Source organism: Coregonus clupeaformis, unplaced genomic scaffold (assembly GCF_020615455.1).
Source record: "Coregonus clupeaformis isolate EN_2021a unplaced genomic scaffold, ASM2061545v1 scaf3662, whole genome shotgun sequence".
In the NCBI taxonomy this organism is placed as follows: domain Eukaryota; kingdom Metazoa; phylum Chordata; class Actinopteri; order Salmoniformes; family Salmonidae; genus Coregonus; species Coregonus clupeaformis.
Genome location: NW_025537116.1, coordinates 1 through 12,515, shown reverse-complemented (window position 1 = coordinate 12,515; position 12,515 = coordinate 1). Strand labels below are relative to the sequence as shown.

Below are 12,515 nucleotides of genomic sequence, written 5' to 3'. Positions count from 1 at the left end.
ACATTTTACTCAACATATCATATTCCATATTCACTATAACAAATATATTTACTACGACATTAGCAAGAACCGCCACATCCTCAGCCGGCTAATCCAGTGTGTGAAGTTTTGCGGAGTGTTTGAGTTAGCTTTGCGAGGCAAAGATGAAACTGAGGGCTCCACCAACCCTGGTAAGCCAACACTTTTGAGATCAGTCAATAAATGCTTCTGGTATTGACTTATATGCTGCCCCTGTCTTCATGTTGTTGCTGGACATATCTTTTTTTAAATGTGTGTAGGTCACCTAAATCATCAGAAAAATTGCCCCTCCTGAGAATTTTTTCAGGAGCCGCCACTGCACTGCAGTAATGGACATATCTGAATATGGTAACCTGTCAGGGTAAAAAATTAACGTGGATAAATCCATGGCTTTACCTTTGAATATCCCCTCTACAATCAACTTAGAAACGATATCTCCATTCCAATTGACTGAAACAGGCTTAAAATACTTGGGCATATATGTTACTCCAAATCTTACAGACCTGTTCACTTGAAATGATATGCCTTTGCTCACAAAGATTAAACAGGACCTGGTTAACTGGTCTACCTTACCACACATCTCTTTTGGCAGGATTAATGTGGTCAGGATGAATATCCTTCCTCGGCTAAATGATCTATTCCAAAATATCCCCTGCCATCTATCTCAGTCCTTTTTTCAGAAAATGAATGCCAATATACACTACCGGTCAAAAGTTTTAGAACACCTACTCATTCAAGGTTTTTTCTTTATTTTTACTATTTTCTACATTGTAGAATAATAGTGAAGACATCAAAACTATGAAATAACACATATGGAATCATGTAGTAACCAAAAAAGTGTTAAACAAATCAACATATATTTTATTTCCTTCTTAATGCGTTTGAGCCAATCAGTTGTGTTGTGACAAGGTAGGGGGGGTATACAGAAGATAGCCCTATTTGATAAAAGACCAAGTCCATATTATGGCAAGAACATCTCAAATAAGCAAAGAGAAACGACAGTCCATCATTACTTTAAGACATGAAGGTCAGTCAATACGGAACATTTCAAGAACTTTGAACGTTTCTTCAAGTGCAGTCACAAAAACCATCAAGCGCTATGATGAAACTGGCTCTCATGAAGACCGCCACAGGAATGGAAGACCCAGAGTTACCTCTGCTGCAGAGGATAAGTTCATTAGAGTTACCAGCCTCAGAAATTGCAACCCAAATAAATGCTTCACAGAGTTCAAGTAACAGACACATCTCAACATCAACTGTTCAGAGGAGACTGTGTGAATCAAGCCTTCATGGTCGAATTGCTGCAAAGAAACCACTACTAAAGGACACCAATAATAAGAAGAGACTTGCTTGGGCCAAGAAACACGAGCAATGGACATTAGACCAGTGGAAATTTGTCCTTTGGTCTAGAGTCCAAATTTGAGATTTTTGGTTCAAACCACCGTGTCTTTGTGAGATGCGGTGTGGGTGAATAGATGATCTCTGCATGTGTATTTCCCACCGTAAAGCATGGAGGAGGAGGTGTTATGGTGTGGTGGTGCTTTGCTGGTGACACTGTCTGTGATTTATTTAGCATTTACATTTAAGTCATTTAGCAGACGCTCTCATCCAGAGCGACTTACAAATCGATGCTCGAAAGGAGTTGCACAATCTGTCATGGTATAATAATACAAGTCAAGAGGATGTTTATACAATAGAACCCAAAATCAATATACAGGATTCAGGACAGCCAGAGAGAACGGGTGATTTCACATGAACCACATTCAAGACCATACAGTTCAAGATGTACCCCCTCTAAAATCCTTTTCACTCTCTTAGCAATCAGGACCACTGAGAGGGAAAGGAAACAGCAGCAGCAACAAGATGTGAGCATCAGGATGTTTTATTGTGAATCTGTTTTAGTCATCTCTTCTTCATAGTCCATGAGGCACTGTTCTATTAGAAGTCATCATTGTCAGTCATCCAGGTCCAGTGTGTTGAGTTCTTCATCCAGATCATCCAGGTCCTCGCCGGTGAAAGGTTCTCGTCCACAGGCACGGCTCTGCTTCCTTGTCATCGAGTCTCCTCTTCCCGTCGTGCCCGTTCTCCTCCACACCTCCGCAAGCCCCGTTCAGCTGGTCATCATTCATTTCCTTTGTTGGCTTCGATTTGGCTGTGAATCTGTCAACTGCAGCAACAGTTATTCCGGTGTTGTCAACTTCCTTTAGAACAAACCTGGCTAGATCGATGTCCTGGAACTCCTGAACATCTTCAACCTCTTCAACGTCATCATCGTCCTCAACATATTTTATGTCATCAGCTTCCTCATTGTCATCATCAGCCAGATCAGGGCAGAACTCAAATACTTGACGGCCGCTAACCCCAAAGGACCTGCCAGCATTGAAATCAGCCTTCTTTTTCTCCATGTCTTGCTCTGCCTTGGCCACTTTCTCTTGCCTTTTCCTCTTTTTCCAGGCCAAGGTCTCCAGAGTTATTCGAGTGACATTTGGTCCGAGGGCAGATCGCTCATTCTCTATCAACTCTTCCATTGAGATTTCATCTTCCTTTTCGTCCTTTTTCTTGTCTATCTTGAGCACAAACCCAGCAGGCAATGCATGGCGGTACATACAAGTGTCAGCTCCACTAGGACATACCCAAAACCAACCATATTTGTTGTTTTCAATGGCATCAAGGAAATGCTTGCAAACAATTTGAGTTTTTGAGCTTTGAGCTTTCTTCTTTTCAGCTTCTACGTGCTTCTGGTTCACTACCTCCTCCAGCTTCTCCGTGCTTCTGGTTCACTACCTCCTCCAGCTTCTCCGTGCTTCTGGTTCACTACCTCCACCAGCTTCTCCTTGCTTCTGGTTCACTACCTCCTCCAGCTTCTCCGTGCTTCTGGTTCACTACCTCCTCCAGCTTCTCCGTGCTTCTGGTTCACTACCTCCACCAGCTTCTCCCTTGCTTCTGGTTCACTACCTCCTCCAGCTTCTCCGTGCTTCTGGTTCACTACCTCTCCTCAGCTTCTCCGTGCTTCTGGTTCACTACCTCCTCCAGCTTCTCCGTGCTTCTGGTTCACTACCTCCTCAGCTTCTCCGTGCTTCTGGTTCACTACCTCCTCCAGCTTCTCCATGCTTCTGGTTCACTACCTCCTCCCAGCTTCTCCGTGCTTCTGGTTCACTACCTCCCTCCAGCTTCTCCGTGCTTCTGGTTCACTACCTCCTCCAGCTTCTCCGTGCTTCTGGTTCACTACCTCCTCCAGCTTCTCCGTGCTTCTGGTTCACTACCTCCTCCAGCTTCTCCGTGCTTCTGGTTCACTACCTCCTCCAGCTTTTCCGTGCTTCTGGTTCACTACCTCCTCCAGCTTCTCCGTGCTTCTGGTTCACTACCTCCTCCAGCTTCTCCGTGCTTCTGGTTCACTACCTCCTCCAGCTTCTCTGTGCTTCTGGTTCACTACCTCCTCCAGCTTCTCCATGCTTCTGGTTCACTACCTCCTCCAGCTTCTCTGTGCTTCTGGTTCACTACCTCCTCCAGCTTCTCCATGCTTCTGGTTCACTAACTCCTCCAGCTTCTCTGTGCTTCTGGTTCACTACCTCCTCCAGCTTCTCCGTGCTTCTGGTTCACTATCTCCTCCAGCTTCTTCTCATCCCAATTATCCATGGTATCTTTCTCAAGCTCGTCATCTCTCTTGTCAACATAGAGGCTCCGTTTCTCACACTTCCTCTCGAGTGTCAAATCGTGGGAGAACTTGCACTTGTCTCCCTTGGTGCATTGGCCTTGCTTGAAGAAGGCACAGAGAACTGACTTTGGGTCCACCCCTTTAGCGACTTTCTGAGCAGCCACCACTGGCTTGAAAAGTTCGTTCAGCTCATCTAACTCTTTTTTCTTGTCACCCTTTTGTTCTTGTCCCCTTCCCCACCAACCTTACTACCAGGAACTTGCTTGACTTGCTGAGAGACATTCTTGATACATTTCTGTTGTTTTCCTCCCTTTTTGTTCTTCAAACCAAATGTCTTGTCCTCAATTATCTTTTTCCTTCTTCTTTTCTTGTGTTTTTTTTACTACGCGGCAGCTTGAGCTGGTTTCTTTGGAGGCATAGTGAATGATGTAACTATATTTTGAATTATTCTATTACGATAGCCACTGCTACCTGATGTACTAATAGGCCGCTCCGTGACAACTTGTTACCAACTTGTTACTTGTTTTCAACAGCACAATCACCCAACACACCTCCAGGCTGCGTAAGGGCTATTTGACCAGGAAGGAGAGGGATGGAGTGCTGCATCAGATGACCTGGCCTCCACAATCCCCCGACCTCAACCAAATTCAGATGGTCTGGGATGAGTCGGATCGCAGAGTGAAGGAAAAAGCAGCCAACCAGTGCTCAGCATATGTGGGAACTCCTTCAAGACTGTTGGAAAAGCATTCCAGGTGAAGCTGGTTGAGAGAATGCCAAGAGTGTGCAAAGCTGTCATCAAGGCAAAGGGTGGCTATTTGAAGAACCTCAAATATAAAATATATTTTGATTTGTTTAACACTTTTTTTGGTTACAAAATGATTCCATATGTGTTATTTCATAGTTTTGATGTCTTCACTATTATTCTACAATGTAGAAAATAGTAACATTAAAGGAAAAACCTTGAATGAGTAGGTGTTCTAAAACTTTTGACCGGTTGTGTATCTAAATATATCTGGAACAATAAGAAACCTAGAACCAAATTAGGAAGGCGCCACTCAGTTTGGGTTGGGATGGAATCAATAGCGTTTCATCCAAGAGCATTAGCTTCCCTACCATTTATTAATCGCTTTGGAAAGATCCAGCCCTTATCTGACAATTTTACAGTACATAATACACTCATAGCTTGGAAAGATGCAAGGAGGTACTTGCAGAGTCCAGACCATATATCACTCTGGTCACTAATTGCCCTTGATCCAGATTTTCCCCCAAATAAGGGTATTGGACTTCTGGACTGCGAAGACGAAGAGTATTGCTGACCTTACGCCTTTATTTACTCAGGACACTCTTAAATCGTTCCTAACAGATAAAAAAAGTTCGACGTACCCAACAAATATTTTTAAAAGTACCTTAGACACTTCATAGAGGGTCAGAAGAAAGTGGATAAACTACGTTTTCAAATGACTGAAGTTGAAAAACTATTTACGAATCCTACTGTTCGGAGAGGTTTAATCTCCGACATATATTATATTTTATTGAACAGAAGTGCCTCATCCTATGATGCGTTGAGACATGTTTGGGAGAGAGACATTGGACATGCATTCGGTGAGGAAGAATGGGCTTCTATCTGCGAAGGTCTACCCAAAATGCCTCCATAAGCATACAATAACTACAAACAATTCTGTTTTATCATTGATCATTTCATCACTTAGAGGAAGGAGCGAGAGACAGAAGCATTGAAAACAAGCACTAGCATCAATGTCTAAATTGATCTGGGTTGTACTGTATGTGTGAGTCACATTCAATATAGATTTTGTTCTCCTTTTACGGGACTCTTGCCTTCTCCTTTGGGGAAGCGCTGCGTGGGTGTTTGTGTGTGTGTGTGTGTTGGGGGTGGCAGGGAAGGGAATCGAGGTTGACAGGAAATCTAGAGAAGCTCCAAACAAACAGCTGTTGGATTCATTTTACTACATTTGACTGTAAACTGAAGCCAAAAACAAGATAACGCTGTGAAATCAGCCCAGAGGTTAACGTTCTCCCCAATACTTCTCCTAGGACAGAATAAAGGTCCTCCCACATGAATGTTTTTTTTACACTAACTCCATTTAATCCGTAGCACTGAAGAGCTTCACTACAGCAAGATACAAATTTAAAGGCATTCTCTTCGTTACTTGAGACTGCATCCTGGTAAACGTTGAATATGTTCAGCTCAATCGTAATTACCTTTACATTTTAAAATTGTTCTATAACACTGAACTTCAGCAATAAGGATGGAATCGGGGCCTAAGCAACTAATGCATTTTACATCTGAAGGAAATATGGTAGAACATGGAGATTTTCACTATCTTTCGATGATGTTCAAGATGGAAACTTGCCAAACAAGGACATGGATAACATTCTAGCTGGTTTTTCTATGCATCGGCAGGCGAACTACAGCGTCGTTTAAAGCTCAGGGGGTGGTGAGTGTCTTTTTGTTAACAACTAGCTGGTAAACGATCTCTAATATTAAGGAAGTCTCGAGGCTCTGTTCACATGAGTTCGAATACCTAATGATAAGCTATAGACCATACTATTTACCAAGAGAGTTTTCATCCATATTTTTACGTAGATGTCTATTTACCACCACAAACCGATGCTGGCACTAAGACCATCAACCAGCTGTATAGGGCCATAAGCAAACAAGAAAATGCTCATCCAGAGGCGCGCTCCTAGTGGCCAGTCATTTTAATGCAGGAAAACTGAAATCCGTCCACCTCATTTCTTCCAGCATGTCACCTGTGCAGACTAGAGGCGAAAAACACACAGAGACACATAGCTACTCCCTCACCCTCCATTTCAAATGTGACCATAACTCTATCCTCCTGATTCCTGCTTATAAGCAAAAACTCAAAACAAAAAGTATCAGGTGATGCGCTCAATTCAGAAGTGGATCCAATGAGGCGGATGCTAAGCTACAGGACTGTTTCACTCCACAGACTGGAAACATGGTGATGAGGGTAGGCACCAACACATCCACCATGCTGACCATCAACCCGAGGAGACTGTTGAATTAAAAAAATATACAAAATCAGTCTGACGTGATAGACTCACGGCGCCTAGAGACAAACAAATAAACAAACAACAACAAAACTGTTAACACCAAAATACATTTACAGTCTCATCCATCTGTAGCAGTCTAGCCTCCCGACCCTCCTTCTCCTGGACAGTGTCATAAACCAGCCTTCCACATTACAGCAGAACACAGGAGACATGGCTAGGCTACTCTGAGCTGAGGCACCACACCGCCAGCTACTATTTTGTTGTCAAATGCGCGTGCAAGCTGGCTGGCGTTTGGGTCTCTCAGCCCACCGTCAGAACGATAAAACTAATGTTGTGATAAGAATGTCATCCTCTTCCCACAAGAGAAGAGAAGGAAAGTTGTTTTACCTCAGTAAAGGAGAATGAATATTACCACTGTGTTGTTGTTTTTGCACTACTAACGCACCGTCTAGAGCACTTATGGAAATGGTGATGTAAAGCGGCAAACACACACACACAAACGCACGCCTTACAAAAATGCACACACACACACACAAACACAATGCACTACCACACCTTTTACACGCACACATGCTGCTGTGACCATTGTGACATTACGGAGAATGCTCAAATGCCAGACATCCACTTAGTAATCGATTAGGTGATGGCCAGAGCAGGAGAGTCTCTGTCTCTCTTAGGACTGCACAAAGACACATCTGATGCCTTTATTAATCACACACAGCCATTATGCATTGTTCTGTGGCCTTGTCTGTGTAATATTTGTATTTATTATGGATCAAGAGGCAGCTATACACTTCCTGGGGTCCAGCAGAATTAAGGTGCAGTAATACATTTTAAAAACATTACAATACATTCACAACAGATTTCACAACACACTAAGTGTGTGCCCTCAGGCCCTACTCACTACCACATATCTACAACACAAAATCCATGTATCGTGTGTGCATAGTGCGTATGTTATCTATGTGTGTGTAAGCATATGTCTGTCCTATGTTTGTGTTGCTTCACAGTCCCCGCTGTTCCATAAGGTGTATTTTTATCTGTGTTTTTGAATCAAATTTTTACCTTGCATCAGTTACTACATGGAATAGAGTTCCATGTAGTCGCACTCTATGTAGTACTGTCGCCTCCCATAGTCTGTTCTGTACTTGGGGACTGTGAAATAATATGTCTCTCTGTAAATGAAACAAATTTAATGCAAATGTGTTTGCCTATTTTTGTGTTCATCCAAATCATTTGTCATGGTGCTTTACAAAAGGCACTTGCAAAGCGCCGAATCAACATTTAGCAGTGTTTGTCTGGTGTGTGTGCAAGTGTGTGTGTGTGTGTGTGTGCGTGACCTCTGGTGGAACGGTTTGTGTGTTGCTTTTCAACATGGAGGTCGTTTCAGGCAACAAGCCTCAGTGGAACTCCCTGTAGGAAGGAAACAGCACTTTTTATTCTTTCTCTCTATAGCTCTCTGAGCTGCATCTCATGGCTCCATTCTCAGTCGGCTCAAAAGTCACAGTGGGAAGGGAGAGAGATATGAGAAGGAGGGAGAGAGGGGAAGAAAGAGGAGAGAGGAGGAGGGAGAGAGGGGAGGAGAGAGAGAGGAGAGGGGAAGGAGAGAGAGAGAGAGAGGTGTTACGAACCCTGTGGCTTTGAAAAGTGTGAGGTGGATGGAAAAGAGACCCGTAACATAACTCATGCAATTAGAATCGTGACACGGAAACAGTGAGAACAAAATACACTGACAACCAAGCTACCATCAACCACAAAATGTTTATTGTGAACATCACGGTAAAGGTTTGGGGAAAAGGGCTGAGCAGGACCGGAATGAAACAATAATGTAAAAAAACTAAGCTGATCTTGCCTGCCTCAAGAACCGCTAAGCTACTCTAACCATACAGGAAAATACAGTGGGTCTCGCTCAGGTCTAACTAATGTTTTTAGTACCAATGTTCTTTCTACAGGTAATGTATGCCCAAGGGCAACTTGCTAAATCCCCCTTTTCCCGGAAACACACAACATAGTTACCATACAGAGTAACTCAGCAAATGAGTGAGTACACAAAAAACAGGACACCACAGTATCCATACTCACATACAAAAATAGTCTCTGTCAGCAAACAGCAACTGACTGGCTTTTAAAACAATGGGATGTGTACGTAGTGAAAAACCAGAATCAGTGGTGCAATGCAGAGGAATGTCCACTGATTGGTCCACCTCAGCAATCCAGACAAACGAATGTCGTGACAGGTGGGACACCCCAACGACAATCAGGAACACAAAAGGACACCTGTGATTAGGGCAGAAGGAGAGGAAAAACACAAAAACACATACAGATACCTGTATCCGTAACAAGAGGAGAGGAAAGAGATAAATCAGAGAGGAGAAGGAGGGAGATAAATGATTGATGGACAGAGATGAAGAGAGGGATAATGTCTCTATTATGTTTTAGTCTAATCATCGCCCAGTCCTTATTGGTCCCATGGTTTTTATTTAGCTTCCTGGAAGCCTCGGGTGGATGGTGTTCACCTCATCTGTCTTAACGGTGATTCGACAAAGCAGAGAGTAGTATGAGAATCCTACTAATGTCAAATTATAATAATTGGTCATTTGCAGACGCTCTTATCCAGAGCACTTACAGGAGCAATTAGGTTAAGTGCCTTTCTTAGGGCACATCGACAGATTTTCACCTAGTCGGCTCAGGGATTAGAACCAGCGACCTTTCGGTTACTGGCACAACTTGCTCATAACTCCACTAAGCTACACTGCCGCCAAATTAATAAAGTGAATGACCTAAACTGATTCTGCAACATCTATTAATCAGTAATGAAATGATCTGACAAATGCAATGTGGTTGTGTGTGTGTGTGTGTGTGTGTGTGTGTGTGTGTGTGTGTGTGTGTGTGGTTGCGTGTGTGTGTGTGTGTGTGTGTGTGTGTGTGTGTGTTGAGATGGGTGGACTGCCCCCTGCCCTACACAGTTTTTATTACTTTGATTAATTGACTTGATTAGATGGATTTGGTTTACTGCTCTCATAGAGGCTCTTTTTGTTCAGCCTCTTTAGTGTGTCTTTATAATTTGCTTTGTAATAAGGACACAAACATGAAACAAACTTCTCCCCACACACACACACAGACAAACACCCCCCACACACACACACACACAGACAGACACGAACACACAACACAAGTCTTGTTTAACTCAACCTTGTGGTGACACACAATTGATCCCATTCCATAAACCCATTTTCCCCTAACTCCTAAATGTTTATTAATGCTATTATAGTTTTATCAATAGTTTATATATTAAAAATGGTTGATATATAAAAAATTAAGTGTTACTGTTACAGCCTGATCAACCCCCGGCATTGACCCTTAGCCCATATCGATTCGCTCATAGTTTCAGGTCAATTATTTCCTGTTTGTTCTGGATATTTCAAACTTTTTTCCAGTCGGAGCTGGTAACCCTAGGCAACTTCCAGGTCACTACCTCGATCCACAGGCCCTATTTACCCATGATGCTTCGTTTTCTACCCCAGCAGGTCACCTCTAAAGCCACAGTGAAACCCCCTGCGGATGACAACACCGGCTTTGACAACTACCTGTGAAGTCCTGATTCGATAATCCTCCTGAAAGGGAGGTGGGAGGTGGGGGGTGGTGGTGGGTTGGACTATTCCATTGGAGGTTGGAGGAGTGGAATAGATGAGTCCGTTGGGAGGTTGGAGGAGAAGAGGGGTTGAGGAGGAGGAGGTGGGTGGACGTACGTTGAGGAGTGAGGTGGGGGGTGAGGTCTGCTTCACCACTTCGCCTCAAAATGAAAAGGTATTTAGTGAAATGACTGTAGATCTATAGGACTGGAGGGGATGTTTGCGTGCATGGTAATCTGGGGCCTGCTGCACACGCGTCCCTGTCAGTATATGACTCTCAGGCCTGAGCAGGCAGTTGTGCTTATAGAATGCCTGTTTAGAACGACTTCTATTTTTACTCACGATCTACAGCAATCCTTTAAGTGGACCACAAAAAAATTTGAAATACTTAGGATGCTTAATAACAAAATATATATATATATAAAGATAACTTTATTCTATTACTCAACAATATGAAAGGGAGATCTAATTAAATGGATTAATCTTCCCACTAAATCTTACATGTATCAATACAACTATTTAGAATGGCATGGCTGCCAAAGTTTTGGTATTTATTTTCGGTTATACCAATTAACCCACCAATACAGAGTTTAATGGCTTTGATAGGAGAAACTGAGGATGGATCAACAACTTTTGCAGGTATTTCACAATACTAACCTAATTGACAAAGTGAAAAGAAGGAAGCCTGTATAGAATAATAATATTCCAAAACATGCATTTCTAAAAACATGTTTTCACTTTTTCATTTGGGGGTGTAGTGTGTGGATGGGTGGGTAAAACTAAAATAAATATTTTTTCTGATCTTTCTTTTATCTCTGAGATAGAGGATAGATACTTTAAAAACAAACTTCCTTTTGATTATTATTTGGACTATCTGTTTATCCATGTACAGTGGCTTGCGAAAGTATTCACCCCCCTTGGCATTTTTCTATTTTGTTGCCTTACACCTGAATTGAAATTGATTTTGGGGTTTTATAATTTGATTTTATACAACATGCCTACCACTTTGAAGATGCAAAATATTTTTTATTGTGAACAAACAAGAAATAAGACAAAAAAACGAAAACTTAGCGTATAACTATCTTCCCCCCTTTTGGGGTGTGTCTCTATAAGCTTGCACAGATCTAGCCACTGGATATTTGCCCATTCTTCAAAAAGCAAAAAACTACTCCAGCTCCTTCAAGTTGGATGGGTTCCACTGGTATATAGCAATCGTTAAGTCGTACCACAGATTCTCAATTGGATTGAGGTCTGGGCTTTGACTAGAGCCATTCCAAGACATTTAAATGTAAACCATCTTCGAGTGTTGCTTTAGCAGTATGCTTAGGGTCATTGTCCTGCTGGAAGGTGAACCTCCGTCCCAGTCTCAAGACTGAAACATGTTTTCCTCAAGAATTTCCCTGTATTTAGCGCCATCCATCATTCCTTCAATTCTGACCAGTTTCCCAGTCCCTGCCCAGGTAAAACATCCCCGCATGATCTGCCACCACTGGGATGGATCCAGGCTCCGTCGACGGCCAACCGAGGACCACAGGACCATGGGGTGGCGACATTGGCCCAAGGCTGTCGTCAGGGTAGGGAGGGGTTGGCCGGCAGGGATGTAGCTCGAGTTGATAAAGCATGGCGTTTGCACGCCAGAATTTGGGTTGATTCCCCGGGAGGCCAGTACTGAAAATAAAAAATTATGTATGCAACTCCTTGTAAATTTGCTCTGGATAACCTCTGCTAAATGACTTGCAACTAAAATGTAAATAATGTATTCTCGGGGTGTTGAGAGGTGTTGGGTTTACGCCAGGGAACATAACCTTTTCCTTGATGGCCAAAATGCTCAAATCTAGTCTCTAATCTGACCAAAGTACCTTCTTCCATAGTGTTTGAGTCTCACATTCCTTTTTGAAGTAAGCACCAATCGTGTTTGCCTTCTTTTCTTTGCCATTGCTTTTTCCGCCACTCTTCCGTAGGTACTCAGCTCTGTGCAGTGTACTGAAGCAATGGTCCTATGGACAGATATCTCCAATTCGTATTTCGAGCAGCTCCTTCAGGTTATCTTTGGTCTCTTGTTGCCTCTCTGATTTAATGCCCTCCTTTGCCTGGTCGTGAGTTTTGATGGCTTGAGCCTCTGCTGGCAGGGTTGTTGTCAGGTGCCATATTCTTTCCGTGGCTTAACAACACGA

At 42.9% G+C, this 12,515-nt stretch overlaps 1 pseudogene; it reads right to left on the bottom strand.

The window, feature by feature from the left end:
- Positions 1-1,882: 1,882 nt before the first annotated feature.
- Positions 1,883-4,091, bottom strand: LOC121575783 (annotated as a pseudogene).
- Between the last annotated feature and the right edge of the window lie 8,424 nt (positions 4,092-12,515).